Raw genomic sequence first — 22148 nt, 5'->3', positions numbered from 1 at the left:
ATAGTCTGGTTCTTGAAAACACTAACCATTATTTGAAAGAACAATTTTTACAAGAGATCACAGTAGAACCATCCACACGGACATTTCAACATACCAGCTGAGTTAGTTTTTGTAATGCTGTCAGAACTGCTACATGCAACGTAAAAATAAGTAGTAGTGATGTCACCAGAACTGAAATCCATAATTTCCTGGCTTCATACACACATTTCTCCAGCTAATAATGATAAGCTGTATTATGAATCAAGTACCTTTTCATCCAAAAGGTCTTCTCGTGCTCAGAGTGATGTTGAATATGAGCACTGAAGCCACTTTTTCAAAAGTGGATGCACAGACATTATTTAATGTTAATTGATTTACCTCGAACCCTGTTCAGGTGTTCTTCTGCCCCATGTGATCACCATCATGTGAGGGAGAGAGAGGGAATGAGCTCACTGACCCACTCCTGTCATCAGCCATGTCACCCTCCACATGTGAGGGACAGAAATTTCTGCAGCAAGCAGCCTGCTTTACTCATGTAGGCTTTCTGCGCAATTTAGAACCCTGATCTTCTAGGATTTGGAATTGCATGGAAAGCTTCCACAAGTAAAGAAGGCTTCCTGCTGCAGGTTTGCCTTCCCAACACATGAAAGGTGACAGGGCCAATGACAGAAGCGAGGGCAATGGGCTCATCACTGCTCCCCGCTTTACCCAATGGCAGTTGTGCCCATAATGGGGGAGAGTACCTGAATAGGGCTTGTTGAAACACTTGTTGATTGCTGTGAACTACATTACTACACCACTTGACCCTGCAGCCTGTTCAGGGAGCATCTTCTCTATTTGCATCAATCAGCTTTCAGATTGTTTCTTCCAAACTTTTTATGTAATTACTCTGTCATCCAGATCTAAAATCTTATCTTATCAGATGTGCTTCTTTGTGGATTCAATTGAGTTTTCAAGTAGCTCCTCACCATGGCTAGTGTTACAAGGTAGATGCCATGCAGGTAAAATCAAACCACAAATCCAAGGAGGAAATAAAATAGTCTGTATGCACACAGCACCAAAATTACAAGCCAAGGGGGGGGGAGTTAGAAAACAGTTTTTTCCTGAATGCTCACTAAGAAAGCTTATAAGTAAAACTACTGAGCTGATTCTGAATCAACCTAAGGTTGCTTATCACTTTGAAAAGAGGAAACATGTGCATGGCTTTGTGCAACTTTACCATGTCCTGGTACATGATTCTATCCCTGAAAATTCTCCATTCTCATATGCGAACTGGTAAGTCAATTGAGCAATTAAAGATGCAATCCTGTGAGCACTTACTTGGGAGTAAACCCCATTGAAAGTGGACTTTGAAATATATGCAAAATATATGTCAAAAATCATACTGTTGTTGGCTTTAGTGATATATATATCCTGCCCTTCCTCCCAGATACATTTACACACACATTTATTGTACTACGTAGGCAACGTAGACTGCAACTTCCATCATACCTGACCATTGGCCATGCTGACTGGGGCTGATGAGTGTTATGGTCCAACAGCATCACACCATGTTGGCCTCCCCTTCATAATACAATAGCATTTCATTCATTTTTACTTTATTCTGAGATTGTGCTGAAGAACTCTATTGATGAATTCTGTTGTGCCCATATAATGATCCATGGCCAACGAATTGTTTCTATGACAGTTTCTATGAAAACCAGGAATGTTCTATTAAATGTTCTTGAGCCACAAGATTCAAGAATTTGTACTAGGTTGTGCCCGTCTACATCCAGAATGCCATCAAAACTCATCAAAGTTGAAGCATGGTCAGCTTTGGAGATTTTTAAAATTAATTTAAGGTTTGGGAAGCCTCTTTCTACAAAGGCCACAGAGATTGGAGTGATGAGAACTATTCATACCACATACTATCAACGAGCCTGAAAATCAAAGAACAGGTATCCTTGCATGCTTTTTGCAAGATCCCAGAAAGACTTCAGAACTCAGGTTGTGCTTTTCTATATCCAGAATGAATGCTGCCATCAAAACTAATCAAAGCTAAGGAAAAGTTGGTACACTATCTTTCCAATGCATTTTTTGCGGCACTTGACACAGATATTCTTCCACCACAGGCTAAGTCCAAACTATTCAGGCCCACTCTCTTGCCTCAAATAATCCTGGTGGGTGCTGTTGCCTGGCAACTGTCACTAGTCAGCAAGGGAAGCTTCCATCATGGGCTGAGTCTATCACAGAGCTACAATTCCCAGAGTTCCCTGGGAAGAAGGATTGATTGTTAAACCAATCTGGGAATTGCAGTTCCGTGAGGGGAACAGGGGATTTCCTAACACCCTTAACAAAATACAGTTCCCAGGATTCTTTGGGGGAAACCATGACTGTTTCAAGTGATATAATAGTGCTTTAAATGTATGGTGCAGATGTGGCCCCAGTTGCTCAGCTCCTTAGACAGAGGACCTCTTCCCTGACAACAGCCAACAAGGGAAGACTGCTTCCATCACAGCCTGAGCGAGGTCCAACTGCTCATTCCTACACCCTTACTTCAACAGGATGTTGGTAGGAGCTGCTTCCTGGTATGCCACCAGAGAAGGACAAGGAGGTGGTCAGGAAATGCTGCCTGAATATTATAATCCTACATATACATTAATACCATGTAATTTCTGATTTGAGTGTGATTTCATTCTGACAAACTTTTGTAAGCTGTCTCAGGAGCCTTTTGAAAGCTATGCAGGGCTGGCACTGGACTGCAGCAGGTCCTTGGGCACCAGACTGCAGCGGACCCTCAAAGGTGGTAGTGGCAACACAACAGCACTGCTGCCATCAGGGTCTTAAATAGGCCTGGCGACATCAGCGCACTGCACAGGCACACTTGCCATCACTCAAGATGGCAAGCAGGGGCATCTTGTTGGGTGATGGCTAACATGTGCATGCTGTTGTGACGACCCAGGAAGTGGTGCAGCCAGCCCACGCCAGCAGCAGGGGGATGTTGCCTGGGAGGGTGGTTCTGCTCTGCAATCCGTGGCAGAACCAGCCCAGTCCCAGCTGCAGTGGATTCTGTCAGCCACAGGGACCTTTAGCCAGTGTTCAACCTGGCCGCCTGCTGGCACCAGGCCTAAGGCTACAACCCAGGATATATGCATTCTAAATTAATGAATGAATGAATCTTCTAAAACTTCCTGGCATTCTGTGGAGTAGGTTGGGACAGGAAGCTGTGGAAATCAGGAAGGGATATAAGGTTACACTGTGTGTTGCAGAAGCTCATCTAGAGTTGCCAACTGCCAGATTTCTAAATTACCTATTTAGGAGGTTTTGTGTCTCAAGTTTAGGTATTGTTAAAAAAATTATGTATTTTAAGATGAAGGTGTTAATATTTGTGTATAGTGTATTGATTCACCTGGCTCCATCCCTTACTTGTCCAAAGCCTGCCAGATCTCTTGACTCACCAGACTTCACCTGGTGAAGCGCACACAAAATCTGATTTTGAAAATCACAGATTAGCAATCCTCTAGGTCATATGGAAGGGGTCAGGTTTTCCATGCCCAGTCTTTTCTCCCCATTCTAAAACTTAAAGCACCCCATTTCCCTCAGCACGTTCTTCAAGTTTCATCTTAGTACCTTTTTTTGTGGGGAACAGAAAACAAAATGTTAGAACAGACCATACATCCACAGAAACTGATCAGAACCCCTGTGTGATTAGAACTCGTGCAAAAACAAAGCAGAGGTCCCTATATGGACAAACATACAATTAAGACTTGAAGGCCTCCCTAAGGTTGCAATCTTAAACCTGTTTACTAGAACGCAAGCACCATAGGATACTATGTATCAATTTACTTTTCAGTAAACATTGGATTGCAGGGTCAGAACTGATACTGTGTTGCCCAAGTTAGTGCATATATTTGTGTACAAGGGTGCAGTCCTATACTTCATATTTATGTTATGTTTTGCTTTAATGGCATTGTTTATTGTTGCTACATTCTACAATGCTTAGAGAGTTTTAAAATATTAAGCCATTTATAAATGCTTTTAAATAAATAAGTGAATTTAAAGAATTTATACAATGCCCATCATTCAAAAATATCATGGTGGTGGTACAGTAAAAAAAATAAAGGAAAAGAAAACAAAATGTAAAATCCATAGTTAAAATAATAAGAGCACATTAAATCTATAATTAGATCCTCATTCAGGAATTCTTGCATGCCTAGTAGGGATGGGCAAAAATTTTGATTCAGTTCACATTTCAAGCCAAATTTATCAAATTCACACTTTCCAAAACAATGAAAAATGGAAATTTGATCAAGTTGATCCCGACTTACGGCAACCCTATGAATAGGGTTTTCATGGTAAGCGGTATTCAGGGGGGTTTACCATTGCCTTCATCTGAGGCTGAGAGGCAGTGACTGGCCCAAGGTCACCCAGTGAGCTTCATGGCTGTGTGGAGATTTGAACCCTGATCTCCCAGAATCGAAACACAGCTATCCTTCAAAATTTGCACTTACTCAAATTTTGTGATGCAGTTTGCCAACCAAACGATGTTTACACAAATGCATATATTCAGGGAAAGTGTGCATAAAAATGAATATATGAGTGAAAATAGCATGCAAAAATATATGAGAAATGGCTTGCAAAAATGTATACATTAGTCAAAACTGCCTAAAAATGTGTTTATTAGAAGAAATTCGCACTAAAATGCTAGAGAATATTCATAAGGATTTTTTTTTAAAAAAATCGCAAATTGCTGCAGAAATGTGGTGGACTGAATTTAATCTTAATCTCAGACATAACAGAGGCTAATTCTTACACTGTCCATAGATGTATAGAGAATTGATATATTTTTACTGAGGAGACAGTGGCACTTTGCACATGTATAATGGCATACTTTCCTAAGTAAGTGGTGTATAAGGCCTATTATGATGAAAACAACAAGGTTAAAACTTGCATCCCTACCAAGGCAAAATGTTACCAGTCACCACTGGACTTTCCGCCTCTGAGGAACACAGTGGAGAAGTGGGACAGAATGAGAAGGGAACAGAAGGGCAATTTACCTAGCTACAGAGAAGAAAGTCAGTACATATATCAATGGGGTAAGAAAAGCCATGCAGGTTTAAAGCAAAGGCCCATTTAGTCCAGCTTCCTTTTCCCCACTGTGTTCAACTAGATGCCCACATGAAGGACATGAGGACAATAGCTTTCTCCTGATGTTGTTCCCCAACAAATGGTTATTCAGAGAGATGCTGTCTCTGGTCTTGGAGGTAGTATTTAGCCAGCAAGACTAGGAGCGATTGATAGCCTTATATTCTGTGAATCTGTCTAATCCCCTTTTAAAGTCATCTAATGTAGTGGCCATCACAATATCTTGTGGTAGTAAGTCCCATAGTTTAAGTATGTGTTCTGCAAAGAAGCATTTCCTTTTATCTGTCCTCAATCTCCCACATTTGGCTAGAAAGGGAATGTGGTATGTACTAGGGGTGTGACATGACTCTGTTTGTAGCCTACATAATGAGGTAAAGCAGGTGACTCACTGTCATGCTCCCAGGTCAGATCACAGATCAAGGAGTCCCCAACCTTCTGAGTAGCTCTGTTGCCTCAGTTTTCCCATAAAGCTAAACATGCAACCTCTCTCTCACCCCCCCCCCCACACACTTTCTTTTCTGAGATCATTCATTTTGATGGACAGGTCTAGCTTTTAATCACAGCAAATATTTTCCCAGTGCACTCCAGTCACAGTGATTTTGGAGAGGGATGTTGAAGTAAACACACGGGTCATCATTCTCCTCTGAGTTTTGGCTGCGAGAGCAGGACATAAGCATTGGAGTTAGACCATTTAGGTGGCCTGCTTCTTTCTGAATCATTCTTGTTCCTATCAGACACTTTGAAATCATGACTCACAGAAGGTACTTCCAGGAAGGGACAGGGAGAGAGAAAACTGTGACTTTTTCTGTTTTATATCATGAAGATAAAATCACCTGATCCTATTTGCCTGAACTTTGGCAGTTTTTTTTTAAAAAAAAACAGGGTCACCATCCTCATCTCCCCAGTTTTCAAACTGATTGCCCCCCCCCAAAAAAAGCATAGGGGAGGGAATGTGATTTCTAATTTCCACTCCAAAATGGTAAAGCCTGGCGTTGCAGGAAAACTACCTCATCTATCTTTCTGAAATTTGGCAGGTTTCATCCCCTCAGAAGGGAAGAATGTGCCTGCAATTTGCATCAAATTTTGGCAAAAAAATAAGAAAGTTAGAGGATCTTTCTTTTTAAAAAAACTTTAAAGGTTCCCTGCATGAAAACACCTGGACTGGTCTGCCTAAAATTTGAGAGTATTAATCAGTTCTAGAGAGGCACCTTTGACTATGAATTTCATCCATTTACTTAAAAAGGAAAATAGCTCTAGTCACTTTTTAGATTGACCATTACAGTACATGGGGACAAAACAAAGCTTCAGATTTAACAGGTCACATTCAAACCCAAATAACAAACTGAAGCAGACCAACACAGATCAGATCCACAACAGATTGGGCAGCTTACAAACGCTACAGATACAGATACAAGCCAAATCTTGTGGTAGCTGCACAACACTAGAATTAGGGTGGGAGAGAAATTTGATTCAGCTCACCAAAAGCCTTTTACAACCCTTCCAAGGAAGAGGGAAGCAGAGGAAGGAGGCAAGAGGGGTGGCAGCAATAGCAGCTGGGCCACCAAGGCTAGCGGTGGAGAAACACTCAGGACAGGGCAGGGCAGCCCAACAGTAACCATCCTGCACTCCTGCTGCTTCCCTCCATCTCACCCTTTGCTGCTGAGGTTGAAACAGTGTCATTGGTGTGGTGGGCAGAGGCAGCAGAGCAGGATGGTTTCTGAGGAGCTGCCCTGGCCCATTGTAACTGTTCCTCCATGGCTTGCATGGGCCGCCTGACCTCTGCTGCCCACCTCACCTGCTGTCCACCTTGGCCCCTGCTTCATCCCATGGCCTCATTGTCACACTGTAGTTCACAGCACCACAGCACGACAACAGCTTTAGAAAAAGATTACACATATGATAGGTTAAGGTCTAAATTGAGACCATGGATTTCTCTCCAACTCTAAGTGTTACCTTAGCATAGCAAACCTAGAAAAACTATGGTCAGTTCCAAATGACATGTTTATTGAACATTCATCCTGATTAATTTGCAGGGAGGCTATACGACATGACATGAAGCAATTATCCCATGCTTTCCAGTGCTTTTTCCATCACATTCCTTATCACAAAAGGCCTGATTTGGAGAAGCCAGTTTGTTGTGCACGAGCACCAAATCCACTTTAATTGTGCAACCTGAATTTGCCAGTGTGTGATTCAATCCCGCCTGCAAAATAGCAAGTCAGGCAGCATGGTGCATTACCACCAATTATTCCTACTGCAAGTGGTCACTGTTCTTATTTTATATGTATTTGAATTTTGTACAGAAACATAGAACAGATCCCTTGCATTTCGTGGCCTTTTGTCCCCACTTTTTACAACCACCACCATCCCTCGGCTGTGTACTTGTGTGTCTCTGTGTGTGTGTCTACGTGAATGTAGCTGAGGGCAACATTTTATCTGACAATAAAACCCGTGAAAGTATAATACAGTACTGATGTTGGTCTTCAAGGTACCACAAGACTCTTTGTTGTTTCTGTATGCCAACAGTCTCCAAAGGTATTTGATAGAATACCAGAAGCATGGTAAAGTTAAAAGGATTAAAATGAGAGCTAGAAGACAAGCTTCGTTGCTTGAAATGTAAGTTGTACAATCTTTTCAGTTTATCAAAGACAGTTTCAGAGAGATTTGTTAATGCTGCAAAGTTTACAGAATATAATAATGAGGCTCTATACACCAATCACTCCAAAATTAGCCGTATGTAAATAATAGTTATTATTTCCATGCAGAAAAAAACTCTCAGCACTGAACCTTTTCCTAATATGAAAGAGAAAGTATGAGATCCACTAATGTGAAGATGTTACAACTTGGCAACAAGAAATTAGAAATGCAAAACTACAGAAATGCCTTACCAGTACTGTTCCATGTCAGTCAACAGCCAAGTGCCACATTCTGCGCTAGCTGCAGCTTCTGAACCAATCCTAAGGGGAACCCCAGTAATCCCCTCTCAAAGTTACCAATGAAACTTGACCACTGTGGTCAAGCTATCCCAATCCAGGAACAGCACAGCTGTCCTATCCTAGCCACTGAATATGCTTGTGCCTTCAGTGACAAAGATGGGTACAGGACCATCCCCAGACTGTGCATCTGCTCCTTCAGAGGGAATAGAACCTCATCCAGAACCGACAACTGGCTCATCTCCCAGACACAGGAACCACTCATCCACAGTGCCTCCATCTTTCCAGGATTCAAACTCAGTTTCCTGGCCCTCATCCAGTCCACCGGTGTATCCAGACACTGGTTCAGGGCAGATATTATGAAAAAATTGATGTCAACAGCATACCCCATATCCGCTAATGACGTCCCAAAGGCTTCATATTGATGCTTTTGAGCATGATTCAGCTACTTATATCCCATCTCCCCTGCCTTCTAATCAGAGGCTCAGAACACCTGGCAATGAAAATGCACCACATTATTCCCTCCCATTTGATGCTGATTTGCTTCCCTGCTCATGAAAATTGCAGTCCAAAACATGGGTACCACATTGTGAAGGTTGCATTAACCTCATAGCCACTATATGTAAGATCGTTTCTGCGATCTAACCACCAATGTATGTATTGACCTTCATGTCTAGAACTGTTAGTCTGGGATCTGAATTAGGAAACTTGGTTAACGTAAATGCTGTATCGCAATTATATCTCTAGTAGCCCCAGAGCGCCTGACAAACTGCATTGTTTATTGCATTTTAATTAATTAACGAATCTGAAATAAATTGTTTTATTTTTGTTTGACAAGATTTATATACCACTTAATCAACAAAAACCCCTATGTACATAAAACAGTGTGAAATATTCATTAAAAAGTTCAGTGAAATCAATCCAACATTAGACATAAAATTTATCAAAAATCAAGCAGAAAATCCATCTTTTGCCAATATAACTTAATGCATGTATAGTGGGAGTCCACCTAAAATGGCATCCCTTATGCCTGGAACTCCCTCCCATAATATCTGCATGGTGTCAGTTCCCTTTCTTTCTTCGAATCTCTCCTCAAAATCCATCTCTCCCGTGAAGCCTTAGGCCAGGGCTGGGGAACCTGTGACCCTCCAGATGTTGCTAGATTACAATTCCCATCATCCCTGGCCATTTGCCATACTTTCTGGGCCTGAAGGGAGTTGTAGTTCAGCAACGTCTGGAGGGCCAAAGATTCCCCACATCTGCCATAGGCTAAACTCATCATATATTAATATACATAAATATACATATTTGTACATTGTGTGTGTGTGTATATATATATATATATATATCCTGCTGCAATGGCACTAAACTTTTCATTGAGTACTGCTCACTGTGTCTTTCCCATCTTCTTCAGAATCCTTTGCCATCTACTACCCTATACCCCCTTCACTATGGCGAGCTTTTCCCCCATTGGGGGAAAAGGATGGAGGAGGAGTTGGTGGAGGAGTGGCAGCGATTGGCCTTTTGAAACCTTCCTTTTGAATGATTAGCACCTCCCCACCAAGGATTTTTGAGTGTTCAACAGACTTGATAGTCATAGTGCATGAGGTAGGGCCCCACCATTGCTCCCAGTTATGCTACCTCACCACCCTCCAGATGCACCTGCTGACACTAACCCTGTGCTTCACCTGCCCGCACCACTGCCCTGCCCCGTTCCCTCCCAGCCCAAGTGAGTGGCAGCACTACCAGAGCCGGGAGGGTGGTGCAGCAGCAATTTCCTGCCTCATGTGCTGTGACTGGGATCTGACTGATTGGGGGGGGGGCGCCAGGCTGCTCTCACATCCCTACTTGGAATAGTTCTGACAACCAATTCTTTGTGGCTGGACATGATGGAGGCAAGTATGGTTCATAAGTATGTGGCATGCATGACTAGAACATAGGTCTATTTAGTTGTTTTTGACTACATTAATTTTATTTACAGCTAACGTTTCTTCCATCATGTGTCAGGGTGCACTGACCAGACCCAGACCTGTTTTTGCTGTTGTTGTTATGTGCCTTCAAGTCGATCAAGACTTATGGTGACCCTATGAATCAGCAACCTCCAATAGCATCTGTCATGAACCACCCTGTTCAGAACTTGTAAGTTCAGGTTTGTGGCTTCCTTTATGGAATCAATCCATCTCTTGTTTGGCCTTCCTCTTTTTCTACTCTGTTCTGTTTTTCCCAGCATTATTGTCTTTTCTAGTGAATCATGTCTTCTTATGATGTGTCCAAAGTATGATAACCTCAGTGTCATCATTTTAGCTTCTAGTGATAGTTCTGGTTTAATTTGTTCTAATACACAATTATTGGTCTTTTGCAGTCCATGGTATGCGCAAAGCTCTCCTCCAACACCATATTTTGAATGAGTTGATTTTTCTCTTATCCACTTCTTTCACTGTCCAACTTTCACATCCATACATAGAGATTGGGAATACCATGGTCTGAATGATCCTGACCTTAGTGTTCAGTGATACATCTTTGCATTTGAGGACCTTTTCTAGTTCTCTCATAGCGGCCCTCCCTGGTCCTAGCTTTCTTCTGATTTCTTGACTATTGTCTCCATTTTGGTTAATGACTATGCCAAGGTATTGATAATCCTTGACAAGTTTAATGTCCTCATTGTCAACTTTAAAGTTACATAAATCTTCTGTTGTCATTACTTTAGTCTTCTTGAGGTTCAGCTGTAGTTCAGATCTGTTTCGCTTCAGCAAATTTGCTGCATTCTGTAATTTCAGATCGTGATCTTGGACCTAATAATTGCTCAGTGTGTAGAATTAGTGAGTTGACGAGAAATATGAATATGCCTGAAAATTAATCAGACATGGTCTGAAATCCAGTGTGTGTGTGTGGCAGTGGGGTGGGGGGAGGCAAATGACTCCGCTGATAGAACCCATGTAACTGTCCCATGAATATGTACCCTGTTTGAAGTTTTCCATATTTCACCCTCCAAATTACTGATAATCTGAATGACTGGGTGTGTCCCCTCCCCATCAACCAGGTTAAACTGCACTGGTCACAACAAGCTTTCTACCCTGCTGTTCATTTGGTTGATTTTTGATTGGTTTGCCTCCTGTTGTTTACCCTTGGCCCATGGATGTAACCCACATAGGCAACTTTTCTTGATCCTCCTTATCTTGTAACTGATTATACCAATTTGAAGGATTGTAAGCAGAAAGGCTTACACTAAACAGTGTTCTCTCTTTAGTAACACACTGATCTGATAACCCTAATCAAGAGATCAATGTGACAACTCTTTGCTGTTGTAATTAGACAGACAAAGGTAGGAGTTTTAATGGGAGTGTAAATAAATTTAAATTACCAAGTTGCCATTTGTTGGGACCTCTGAAAACATCGACTCAGCTATGAAAAAATACACACTGTGCAAATATGAGGGCCCTGTAAGCAGCTCCCACTACAAACATGATATTTAAAGTACAAGAACAATGGGATTCCATTGGGCTCTTGCATACAGGAGGCCCTTAATCTGTAGCCTGAGGAATTTCCAACTAGGATTCAGCCTGTATACAAAACTGAAACTTTCATTGACTGTTAAACCAGTGTAATACCGATCTACGTTTAGGCAGTCTAGTTGCACATTATCAAAAGAAGGGGAAATATATCACCAATAATTAGGACAAAAGATACAGATGTACATAACATTTGCATATGCTAATTTATATCATAGATGCAAATTTAGAACTAATGGCTATCATTTAAATAAAAATGATATGAAAAATCTCCCCACTTGCTGAGTGGTGTGCTTGCTCACTTTGTTATCCTTGAGCTAAATGCAGATGGGTAACTTCAGAGCCCTTCTTCCTTCTTAGGAGAGCCAGTGTGGTGTAGTGGTTAAGGTGCTGGACTATGACCTGGGAGACCAGGGTTTGAATCCCCACACAGCCATGAAGCTCACTGGGTGACCTTGGGCCAGTCACTGCCTCTCAGCCTCAGAAGAAGGCAATGGTAAACCCCCTCTGAATACAGCTTACCATGAAAACCCTATTCATAGGGTCGCCATAAGTCGGAATCGACTTAAAGGCAGTCTGTTTTTTCCATTCCTTCTTAGGGTTCTGGACCTTTAAACTGGACTTGGACCAGACAGTCCTTCAAACAGAGGACTGTTCACTGACAGCCACTCAAACAGATGACCACTGTAAAATAGGTACATGACCACCCTAGTTTAGATATGTTCTATAATTCTAAAAATTGTACTTTCTTAATCGGGTTGTGTACTGAACTGTCTGAAAGTAAATTCCTTATACAGTTACTGGAAAGGACATTTCCTTTAAACCCTCATCTTTTAATATATCCTGCCTACCACAAAAAATGCCACAATGGCCTAATTGCTGTAATCAGTAAATCTGTAAGAATGCATAATGCCTTGCTGTCCACAGAAATAAATATTGATGGGAGATGTCTTCAGTTTAATTTGCCTCTCTCTGGATCATTCACATCCTCTTGCAGGTAAATTATTATAAATGCAGAAGGAATTTGAAAAGCTTCCATTTCAATTAACCATTAAGAATGGCTGTAATTATCATTCTTAATTTTAGCTGCAGTGTGCTCTTGTGGTCCAAAATCCAACTAATATGCTATGGCCCAGAAAAAGCACAACAAATGAGGTATAGTATGCAAATATATTTCCCCCAACTAACAGTGCAAGTTAGGAGCTGCTCTTCCACCCATCCCACATCACACAGAATACGATAGCTCAAGGTGGGAATTCAGACACAATCCCTCTCCCCACCCCATCCCCCGGCACGTTTACCCTTCCTAGTTTGATGATCTGAAAAGGACTTATATGTCTATTGGCTAGACGGGCAAAGTGACTCCACTGAAACGTACAGTGTCTGAGGCAATGTGGAAGTGCTAGCTGTGATCACCTATTTACCTATAAAAGTCATTGTTTGATGGTTGCATTAATCAGGAGTTGAGTATGCAAGGGAGAAGCAACCATCAAGATAGCCAATGTGCAACCATCAAGAGAGCCAATGTGGTGTGTTTGGGACCAATCCCATCATTCCTGACCATTGGCCATCTGGAGGGGGCACCATGTTGGCTACTGTTGTTGTGTAAATTTGTATTATATATTAGCAGAGATTGTCAACAGTCTAAAATGCGTGTGTGCCAGTGTGTGCGTTTAATTAAGTTGCAGGCTTTTACCCTGCATTGAGATCACTGAGACTTAAGACTTAGTAAAATAAGAAAAGCTACTTTATTTATAGAAATACATAGTAGAATAGAAACTAAGTTGGAGGCGCAATGCCCAGGTTTAGGAGTTGCCCTCATGGCTCAGGAGAGAGAGAGCAGAGACAAAGGTGTCTCCGCTTTCTCGGACAGTTGAAAAAGAGAAGAGAGGAAAGGGCAGAAGGAGGAGGGGCATATCATAAGACATATCAGTCTAACAACGGAAGGAAATCAGTCAGAGCATCACAGGTAAAGGTAATGAAGCCTATCCATCTGGAGGACCCTAACTCTATCTCCCTTCTGGAACATAAACAAAAGAACAAAACAGGAGTTGCTCTTGCCCCACTTCCGACACCCCTTCTCAACGAGTGTTTGGTTCAGCCCACGAGGTTCATCTTGTCTTGCAGCTTGCAATGTCTGACTTTGCCCAACGCCTTCATGAGAGCATCTGCAGTCATTTCCTCTGTTGGACAATACTCCATCTTGAGTAGTCCTCTGAGGTAGGTATCTCTAATGAAATGGTGCTTCAGGTCTATGTGCCTGGTTCATGAACTCACCCCTTCAGACTCCACGAGTCTGATGCATCCTTGATTGCTTCCCAGTCCTTCTTTGTTGGCGGGCTGGTTTTTTGGCACAGGTATCCCACCACTACCACCACATCTGGCCTGGTAACAGTACTGATATACAGACATTTTCTGATGGCTTGTCTTGTATCTCTCAGCACTTCCTTTAGCATCTGGCATTTTCTTGAATTTCCTCTTATAGCCTACAGTTTTCCTTTCTTGAGGAAGCTTGGTCAGTGTCCAAGTTTTACTTTTGTGTAGAGCTTCCAGCTCTTCCTTGGCTGCCTGCCTCCATCTCTCAACTTCAGCTTTGGGTAAGGCTTCAATCTCGTTCCAGATCCTTGGTTCTGGAAGTTCATCTCTCACGAGGTAAGCAAGTCTTTCTGGTGGTACACATCTATTGGTGCGTTCAGAGCGTCTGGGTGCTGGTGCTTCGGCTGCCCCTTCTGGATCTGATGCCTCTTCTGGCTCAGTTGCCTCTTGTGGCTCAGACTCCTCGCCTTCCTCTGAAGGTATATTATTGTTATACCTTCTGTGGTGGAAGAGTAACTCAGCTTCTTCCTTTTCGCTGTCATCTGTTTGGTGTGGCACCCCTTCTGGTCGGTGTGCGCACTTTCCTTCATCAAAGTGGAGAGCTCTGTATAATCCAACTTCACCAGTTTTGGGATCTATTACTCTGTATCCCATTTGCGTTGAAGAATATCCAATGAATATTACTTCCCTGGCAGTGTTGTCAAGTTTTGACCTCTTTTGTTTCAGGATGTGCACAAAGGCCTTGCTCCCGAATACACGAAGGTGAGACACTCTTGGTGTCCTATCACACCATAGTTCAAATGGTGTTTTGTTGGTTGCAGATGCAGGAAGTCGGTTTTGGAGGTAGGTGGCAGTAACCGCAGCTTCTCCCCAGTACTTCTTTCATAACTGTGCATCTTCCAACAAGGAACAAATCATTTGTCCAAGGGTCCTTTTCATTTGTTCCATGACCCCTTTCTGTTCTGGGCTGTAGACAACTGTAGTCTGGTGTTCTATGCCTTCCTCATGGAGAAAGTCTTGCATGGCCCTAGACACATATTCTCCTCCATTGTCAGATCTTATGATCTGTGGCTTTCTGCCAAATTTGTTGGACACAATCCTGACATAATCCTTCAATTTTTGAAGTACTTGACTTTTCTCTTTTAGCAGGTACATTGTAATATATCTGGAGTAGTCCTCTATAAAGGTCAGCATGTAAAAATTTCCACCCTGGATAGCACTTTCATTGGCCCACAAAGATCTGTGTGAATTAATTCTAGAGGCTTTTTGGTTTTCCTCTCACTTTTCTTAGGAAATTTTGGTTTCACACTCTTTGTCTGTATACAGCACTCACATTTCTCTGTACATTTGCACTGTTTCATTTTAATGCCTCTAGCCAAATTCTCTTTCTCTAGAGCACTTACTCTGGCTAAGCTGGCATGTCCCATTCTTCTATGCCAAATATGCAAACATTCAGAATTAAAGGTTTCCTTGACCGTATTTGCATGCATAGCTTCAAGGTATTCTAAATGTAAAAGTCCATCTTTCAATTTTGCCATGCAACAAATTTCTCCTTCATCCAGAACGTGGCAAAATTCTCCATTCATATAAAGTTGCCCTCCTAGATTCATTATCCTAGTAGCACTTAGTAAATTATCTTTAAAATCTGGAACATATAGGCAGTTTTTAAGTTCAAGCTGTCTTTTGCCTTCTGGCATTTTGCAAAGCAGTTGCACTGAGCCTATTCCTTGACAATAAAAAATATATCCGGAGGCAGTTTTTACTTCCTGTTTAAAGTTTTTAAAATACTTAAACAAAATTTTATCTTTTATTAGGTGTCTTGTACAGCCTGAATCGATTAAAAATCTGTTTTTATAATCATCTTTCCTTTCATCTGATACATGGTAACTACAAGCCTTTGTTTTTGCTTTTTCTGTCTGTCTTTGTTTAAAGTCAGGCTTTGCTCCTGTCTGACACCTATCGCAATCTGTTTGAAGATGGTTTGGACAGATGCATTCAAAACAGAACTTCCATCTGTGTTTGTCTATGCCCTTTTGTGGATTCGGGCAATGACTCATGTCGCTACCCTTTGTTTGTTTGTTCCTGCCCATAGTACAGTTTGCCTCTTGAGACAGACTGTTTTTCTGTCACTCCTTAAAATCCTGGTCCTTGAGATATGATATGATCTGACTCATGTTTTGGTCAGAATTTTCTAGCACACAAGAAATTAATTTATGACGTTCATGGAGAGAGCTCAGGAGCAGTGCCTTTTTCATTTCATCATCAGCCAAGCCCCTCCCGCATCTCTGAAGTTCAACTAGCAGCTTTGTAAATTTCTCTATGTGTGTATTCAGGCTGTCTGCTTCCTTCTCTTTCAGGGCAAACAATTCCTTGTAAAAGTACATCACATGATTCTTAGACTTACTGTTATATATTTCTTCTAGCTTCTGCCACAGTTCTTTCACATTCTTACATCCTATGCAAACATTTAGTGCCTCGTCTGATAATGCATAAATAAGCAGACACTTTTGCATGCTTACGTCTCCAGGATGCTGTAGCAGTCTCATCTTCTGCCAAGGGTTCAGGATCAGTCAGGATTCCATTTAAATCTTCCCCATCAAGGCTCACACGGAACTGAAGATTCCACACCACATAATTATCCTTTTCCAGTCTTGGGATGCTTCTCTTAAATGCTGATTCTTCTGCCATCCTTTCCTATCTTTTGTTCTGGTTTTCTTTCTCTTACATAGTCTCCTGTTGTAAATCACACACAATATTTAGCCTTCTATAGCTTCTAGGCACAACTTGCAATTCAACTTAGTTTACTGGGCCCGTAACCCTTGTTGTTGTGTAAATTTGTATTATATATTAGCAGAGATTGTCAACAATCTGAAATGCGTGTGTGCCAGTGTGTGCATCTACTTAAGTAGCAAGTTTTTACCCTGCATTGAGATCATTGAGACTTAAGATTTAGTAAAATAAGAAATCTACTTTATTTATAGAAATACATAGTAGACAGAAAAGCACACCGAGTTCTAACTAAGTTGGAGGCACAATGCCCAGGTTTGGGAGTTGCCCTCATGGCTCAGGAGAGAGAGAGCAGAAACAAAGGTATCTCCTCTCTCTCAGACAGTCGAAGAAGAGAAGAGAGGAAAGGGCGGAAGGAGGAGGGGCAGATAAACTTCCCTAAGACATATCAGTCTAACAACGGAAGGAAGTCAGTCAGAGCATCACAGGTAAAGGTAAACAATCCTTTCCATCTGGAGGACCCTAACTCTATCTCCCTCCTGGAACATAAACAAAACAAAACAAAACAGGAGTTGCTCTTGCCCCCTTCCAACAGCTACCACTATGTAATTTACAAGCAAAGCATAAATTAGTTAAAAAGCTTTGATATAAATAAGTATTTTCACATCTGCCTTTGAAAAAAAAGGCAATTGTTGAGCACAAAGCAAATACTCCCCACACACACAAACACCACAGTAAATAAGGAAAAGTGTAACTTCCCCATCCACCAGCCTCTTTAAATTCATGCCTCAGAGGCAGCAGAAGTATTAAGTACCTGACAAATAGTAACAAGAATAGAAATGATATGTACTTTCATGTTTTAGAGGCAATAATGATCTTGTTAGACAGCTTCAACCATGTTCTTCCCCCCCCTTCTTTTCCATACTCATCTAGATTTTATTAGAGTATCAAAAGACTTTGGGTTTCTAGTTTGTGTCTCAGCTTGTTTCTTTGGATAAGGTAGGGCACTGAGAACATTTAAATATTCATAGTTTTGCATAGACAAACATATTACTTCAGCGTGTCTGTGCACTGACATAGATTGATATGGGGCACATTTATTTCATTACTTATTGTTCTTACACCCCACTCTTTCCACAAGAAGCTCCGAGCAACTTTCATATGTTCCCAAGGAGGGTTCCCATCCAGGTGGATGATGGGGCTAAAACCGTGTCTCTTCCACATGAAACACTTAGTGTACCCTGGAGGATCTGTGCACGCTATCCCACGGGAGTAGGCTCAGTCAGCATGATCCATACACCTCTATTGATGGCAGATGTACAGAACGGAAAAGTTATTAAGTTTAGCTACTTTATTTCTGCCCTTTTTGAACTACTTTTAGAAAGGACAAGTAAAGTGGGATTTCCTGCTTGCAAGGTGGGGCGGGAAATAAGAAGGTATGCAGGAAAATCGTGTGTGCATATTATATATTTTAAAACACACTATAGCTCTCCATCCCCCATGAGGACTGAGGGCTGCATTTGCACTGTGTTTATACTGCCACCCGTCCTACTGTAGGCATGAACCCAAGGGCAGGGAGGCTAGCAATTTGTTTGAAGAGAAGCAAGCTGTCTGCCAGGAGGCCCAATTGTGAGGGCGGGGGGAGAGAGAAAGAGCTGCTATTTGAATGCATATCTGTGTGCACATTCTGATGGATTGTATCCAACAAAGTTGTTATGTTAGCACAAGAATTTCTGCCTGCGCACCAGGACCTCCTCTCCTCACCCCCACCCCCGTCTGTTCTGGAGGTTTCTCCAGCCCTCCGATTGCGGTGTGTGGGGTGTACAAGGAGAAGAGAGGAAGTCCCATTGTGCAGGTACGAACAGGATGGCTTTGTTAGATACAATTAGGATTGACTGGATCTGGCAATTTCGTTTCTCTCTCATTTTTCCAATCTTAAAATCAGTTCTCAGTGTTTCTGTAGCAATCTGCAATGTTTTTTTTTAAAAAAAATCCTCATGAAAATTCATCAGCATTTGACTGTGAATTTCTCCCAATACATACATTTTTGTATGCAATTTTCCCTAACATGCACATTTTTACAAAGCATTTTTCCCTGACATAATGCATTTTTCTATGTTATTTTCACTACAATATGCATTTTATGCACACTTTGCACAGTTCATGCGTTTTTGTACACATTACTTGGCTGGAGAAGTGCACTGCAAAATTTGGAGAAATGTAGATTTTGAACCATGGCTGTGTTTTGGTTTATGTATTATTGCAGAACGTGCAAGTTTGGGAGGTTATCCTTTAAATGCAAACGTAATCAGATTTCCCCTCCATTTCTAGATAGGCTATCCACACATAAATGCATGTTTGATTGCGCATCATATTTGCTCTATGTTCAAATTTGGGGATGGGGAGGTGGAGAATTATTGGTACTGATATTTATGTGCCACCATGGTGGCCTTTTTTGGCTCAAAGGCAGCATAGAAATAAACAATAATATTACATTCTCTGAAACCAACCTCTACCCCCACTGTGGGATTTGGATGGCATTGCACTGAAAGCAATGCAGTGGTGAATAAATCTCCCGTACTGAGATTATCATCTGGATGCAGACAGCACCCCTACCAGAGCTTGGAAAAGTTACTTTTTTGAACTACTACTCCCATCAGCCCAATCCAGTGGCCATACTGTCTGGGGCTGATGGAAGCTGTAGTTTAAAAAAGTAACTTTTCCAAGCTCTGAGTCCCCTACACAAACTGTGTGTGTGTGTGTGTGTGTGTGTGTGTGTGTGTGTGTTGGGTCTACACTTGCTGATGTAATTACTGACCATACAGTCAGTGGCCCCACAAAGTTAAGCACTTTTAAGTTCAGTTCAGTTTCAATGAGATCAATGGGATGGGAAATGAAAGTACTTAAGGTTGGCCAGATTGAACCCTTATGCTGTTAAAGATACATTGTTTTCTCCTTTGTCTGTTGATTAACAGCTGTTGTTTTTCCTTAAACCTATAAAATAAAACAAGCTGCTTTGCTGAAAATTAATAAAGAAATGATACATTTTTTTTAGAAAAAGTATGAAAATGTGTTGCATTTGATACTATGATTTTCCCGGGACAAAGAGACAGACAGACAGCTTGGCCCACTGCCATGGTGTTCTTATTTCCTCTCCCCCTGCAGCTCACTGATGCTGAGTCGGTGCTCCTGATAAAATGCCCCCAAGAAGCTTTACAACTCAACTGGCACTTACAGAGCAGATAAGTCTCACTGATACTGGAGTAATCTTTCCACATGGATGAGCAGTTTTTGAACAATTTCTCCAGGGAACAGTTTAAGGAGCCAATAGGCTTACTTCGCCGTCAGATTTGACATTCAGCAAACAGGCAAAATGAAGTATTGCTTAATACGCACAGGAGGAAAACCCATTGTTCTATTCTGCTTAACATCTGCAATATGTAATGCATTTTATCACACTCTAGATAATCTCTAGCATGATGAGTTATGCATATTACTTTAGTTCTAAAAACAAATTTATGGACTGTGGCTAGGGTGGAGTCCAGTGCATTGGTGTTCTAAAATTGTGCATGACTCTGTTCATGTACCAGTTTATAATCAGTATAATTCAACTGCTTTCACTGGAGTAATTCTTGGCTAAAATCGGCATAGGCAAAACAACAGGAAAATGCAAACATATTTCTTTTATTTTAGAAAGATACCTGCAAATATTGAGTCCTTTATTAGCTGCAGCAGCATTTGTTCCTAGTCAGTTCTCTAGATGTAACAATCCCTTACAAAGAAACAAAAGATGTCCTGTATCATTATTGCTCCTTCACTAGAACTATTGATTTCATCTAATCCTCTAGTGAGCCCGGTTTTGATTGAACAAGTCTGGGTTTGGAGGTGTGTGTTATTTTTTTAGGTTCATTGTACCCTCCTTTGTAACTATGCTTAGAACGATATCTGATCAACAGGTGGAAGTCTAACAGACATCATAGCTAGATAGTTCATACTTTGAAGTTATCTGTCTGGCAACAGCTAAACACTGGAAGACAAGAATTAGGGATGACGCTTAGAGTCACAGGCAGTTGTACTCTAGATTTTGACAGTGTGGACCCAAAAGACGAGCAGGAAGAAAGATACTGCTGATCAGGCAAAAGCAGAAGGATGGCTCTTGGTACCTTGCCTGGCAAATCTGAAGCTTCGTATTGTCTGCCAATTATGTGGGCCAATGTTACAAACTCCTGTTCCCTGCTGAGTCTGAAAAAGATTCCAGAACCTGAGTACATATTCCCAGGAAATTCATAGCCTCCAACCATAAGGTTCTCAGTTCATGCCCTGGAGACTTTGTTATCCTTTGGGGAAATATCAAATCTGATTGGCCATTGCTGAAAGATGGCATCCTGAACTAGGTGAGCTGTTGGTTTGACCCAGTGTAGCAATTCTCATGCTCAGAAAAATGCAGCTTACACAATTTGGGATACACCAAGCGAAATGCAGACTAACCACCAGCCATCTCTTGCTTGCCAATTCTCCTGTCTTGGAGTCTTTAGGCAGGAAGCATAGGTTTCTTGACCCCCTGGTGAGCCACTATAAACAGTTGAAAAAAATGGGCTTCACTTGGTTTGGTGGGATTTTCATTCTGACCTGAATTCATCACAATCAGCGCTGTTTCTGTTCCACTACAGTTTGGTTTCTGCCAAATACTATGTTATTTGTATTGCTGACCACTATTTAACACAAATTGCCTTTACGTGACTTACATTCATTTCAGTGTAAATGAAACATCAAAACAATCTTTTTAAAAGTCATTAATTATATATTGGTCACAGCCTTTAAAACAATAACAACAATGTGAATGAACACCCAGCGTATTTACTTGACTGATTTCTGTTCCTGGCCACTGACAAACATGCAAACTGCAACAATTCCCACTTTCTTTTCCATTTTCATCAGAATTCCTTGACATCCCAAGTCCCAAGCTATGCAGGTCTGAATACATTGATCTCCATATTTAACTGTATACTCTACCTACTAATGTTTGCACTCTAAATTTCCTCGCACTAGGATTGTACATGTGGTGCCCTTGAGGACTTCTGGTGCCTGTGAAGACTCTGAGCCCCTCCCCTTGCTCACCACCCTGGCTTCACAAGAAGTACATTAAGCTGAAGGAGGAAACTGGAAGAGCAACTATCTTTCCTATTTCCTCTGTCAGCTCTGTGTGCTTTTCAAGGCTCGTGTTAGTATGTGAGCAGCTGAACAGATAGGAGAGTGACTGATAGGAGGGAAATGAGACTAATCTGGGAGACTAGAGGGAGGATTGCAGGCTTCCTGCAAACATCTGGTTGGCCACTATAAGAACAGGATGCTGGACTAGATGGGCCACTGGCCTGATCCACCAGGCCCTTCTTATGTTCTTATTAGGAAAATGGAGTAGCCAGTGGAGACAAAGTGTGGGAGGTGGAGAGGCGGGAAAGGAATCTAGAGAATGGAGAGCCAGAGGAAGGAAAGAAGCGACAGAATGCACGCACACACACATTCAGATGCAGAAAAATGGATCCAATTGAAATTCCATATT

The sequence above is a fragment of the Rhineura floridana genome, chromosome 1, assembly GCF_030035675.1.
Source record: "Rhineura floridana isolate rRhiFlo1 chromosome 1, rRhiFlo1.hap2, whole genome shotgun sequence".
Taxonomy (NCBI): Eukaryota; Metazoa; Chordata; class Lepidosauria; order Squamata; family Rhineuridae; genus Rhineura; species Rhineura floridana.
This window is presented reverse-complemented; position numbering follows the sequence as displayed.